Source organism: Dendrobium catenatum, unplaced genomic scaffold (genome assembly GCF_001605985.2).
Source record: "Dendrobium catenatum unplaced genomic scaffold, ASM160598v2 fragScaff_scaffold_621, whole genome shotgun sequence".
In the NCBI taxonomy this organism is placed as follows: domain Eukaryota; kingdom Viridiplantae; phylum Streptophyta; class Magnoliopsida; order Asparagales; family Orchidaceae; genus Dendrobium; species Dendrobium catenatum.
Genome location: NW_021319083.1, coordinates 24845889 through 24849060, shown reverse-complemented (window position 1 = coordinate 24849060; position 3172 = coordinate 24845889).

Sequence of the window (3172 nt, the reverse complement as noted above, 5' to 3'; positions counted from 1 at the left end):
TAATGGAGATCTGAAAAAGTTTTTTACTGATCATCGGTAGACGAACATGTTCGTACATGCGATCAGATCAGTATCTCCTGTAAAGAGCAATAGAACGAACAGAGAATATGAACAAAGAAATTTTTCTTAAGTCCTGATCGTCCAGATGAAATCATTTTCATCCACAGGACGATTGCTCTCTGTAAAAATTTTCTTCCAGATGAAGTCCCATGCTCGTCCAGACGATGGTGAACCGACTATGCGCAATTTTAGAAATGTTCTGCAGTTTTTAGAACCAACTTTTGAGTATAACTATTCGTACCGAACGAAATTTATTCTACGGGATGACTTAGTTCGTCCAGGACAAAATTGGTTCGTAATAGATGCACAAAGGCGTTTGTACGCGACGTTTTTTAACACAGTTCGTCAGTACTGAACTCAATTTTCGTACGGGATGATCCAGTGCAGAAAAACATGTTTTTTAGGCAGTTTTTTCTGACGTTTTTCATGTCATTTCTATATAAGAGTCAGAAACTATTACAAGGCCTTTGGATTGTTTTCTCTGGAGAGGGAATCAATTGAGAGTGAGATTTGGGAGAGATTGTAAGAGTGGAAGAGTGGAGATAAGTGAGGTTTAGTGAGGATTCACCAAGGTACTTGAAGAAGAAGATCTCCTTGGTTCTTCCCATCTCCTTTGAGGCTCTCAAGTGAAGTTAACAACATCGGTCTGGTTTCGCTCGACACTTGGAGAGTGTAAAAAGGATGACAAAGTGTATCTTTTACAGCCATTGTGTCTTCGTTCTTGGGAAAAACTAGAAGAAAGAACTTGAAAGGGAGAGAGAAAGGGTAGAGTTTGAGAGGAGAAGAACCTTGAAGGGGATTTCAAGGGAGTGATGCGAGGAATTCACACGATTGTTCCGGCGAACTTGCACTTCAGTACCATTGGATTCAGGGTCGTCTTAGGCAAGTTTGCAGAAGAGAATCTCTTTGGTGTCAAAGAACCCCGGTTACTCCGCCGGCACCGGGGAGGTGAAAGTGATTTTGTACAGGCTTCTCCGCCTTGCTGTGGGGCGGCAAAAGGAGAGTCACTTGTGGTATTTAGTGCCAATGACTCGGAGGGTGCCTCCGGAGGAGTGGACGTAGGTCAAGTTTTACCGAACCACTATAAATCTTGTGGGTTCTTTCTTATTTTTCTTACGCATTTAATTTCATTGCAAGTTGTTTACTGTGGTTGAAAAGTTTATTTTTTAAACTTTAAATTTAACTTGCATTAATAATTAAAAAGGTTTTCTAAAAATCCAAGAGTAGAAGTATATTTTTTAAATTACCAATTCACCCCCCTCTTGGTTAGGCTTGAGACAATTAATTAGGCTTAACATTCTAATTCATATTGAACGAGTTCCAACATATTACATATTGGTTTTATTGTATGTTGTAATGTTTGTTATTGTGATAGTATGTAGTGTTTGTTAAACTCCAAGAGATTCAAGCTCCTAAATCTTGCTTGTGGCTTGATTTCTTATTTGAACAAAATTTGAATATGTTGATAAGAACTTGTAATGTGATTTGAATTTGTTGCAACCCATGACCCAGAGTTTGAGATTTTGATGATGATAATTAATGTTGCATGAACTATCTATTCATTGAATATCATTTAATTTCTGTTATTGCCTATGAGTACTAACATTTAAGGAAGATCACATGTTAATCAGGACAATAGGAAGACTCAAGACTGGTTATATTAGGAGTGTGAGTCTGAAACAATGTAATTTTTTATTTATTTTATTTTTTCTTTTCTTGAGTCCTGCCACAAACGGCATGTAAGTCTAAGCAACCAGGCACATACACAGGGGGAGAGGGTTTTTTAAAAGAAAAAAAAAAAGATTTTTTTTCTTTGTTGATCGTACTGTACGACTTTATATCATACTATACTATCTCATCTGGTAAAATAATTTTTTGTGAACAGATCATACTGTATGATTTTTCTCGTACTGTACTATGTGTTACAAATCCAAAACCCTAACTGCCAAATTAGTTTAAGTAAGTTTTATTAACCGTTCATACTGTACAAACATGTTTGTACTATATAATTTTATTTGAATACATACTTAAATTAAACCAAAATTAGTGGATTAAATCGAGGACTAACCTCTGATTGGTCATCATACTGCATGAACATGTTCATACTATACGATGAATAGAGGCTGATTTTGATCGTCCCGGAGATCATCCTGGATGATCCCTTGATTTGGCCTCATCATACTGTACAAAGATGATTGTACCATATGATGATCAGAGATGAGTTTTGATCATCCCGTCAATCATCCTATACTAACAGCTGAGTGGAGGTTCGTATGGTACAATGTTAAATCGTACTGTACAATTTATTTTAAACTATTCATAAACCTTTGTACTAGGACGAAGACTGTTATACATATCGTACTATACGATAATAACGGCTACTTTGAATATTTTAGGGATTTTGGAGCCTGTTTTTTAGTATCAAATTAGTAATCTTTTTGAGATAGACATCGAGAGGGGAACATGATTAGAGAGGGAATCCTTAAGAGAGAGCTCTTGAGAAGTTTTTAGGGTTTGAGAGAGGAAGGAGAAGGTGAGCTCGGTGAGGGAGAAGAGGTGTGAGGGAGATCACATGGTTGCTCGGTTCTTGCTGCATCTTGCTCCTCTTGTGGCCCGAGAAGAACTTGTGGAGGCTCTCTAAGGGGGAGACTCTTTTACATCCATGACCTCGAAGGTACTCTGCCTTCTCGAGGAGGGAGAAAAATGAGAAGGTACTCTGCCGTCACCAGGAGGGTGAGAACAGCGCTTGGCACTCTGCCATGCCGGGTTGGTGAAAGTGAGTCTTGTAAGGGCTTATCCGCCTTGCCGAGAGGGGCAAAAGGAGAACTATAATTTGTAGTGAAATTTCCGGAGCGGATGACTCTGGGGAGTGGACGTAGGTCATGGTTTGACAAAACCAATATAAAATTCTGGTGTGCTTTTTCCTTATCGCTTTTTATTTTTTGCGTGCTCTTTATTTTCATAATATTTGCTTGGTGAAAATTGTAAAAAAAAAGGGATTTCATTGTTGCACGTTGAGTTCAATTGATTGCCTTCGTAGTAGTTAAATTTTTCATGTTAAAAATTTATAAACATCAAAAATTAGAACTCTTGCTTAGGTTAATAATTATTA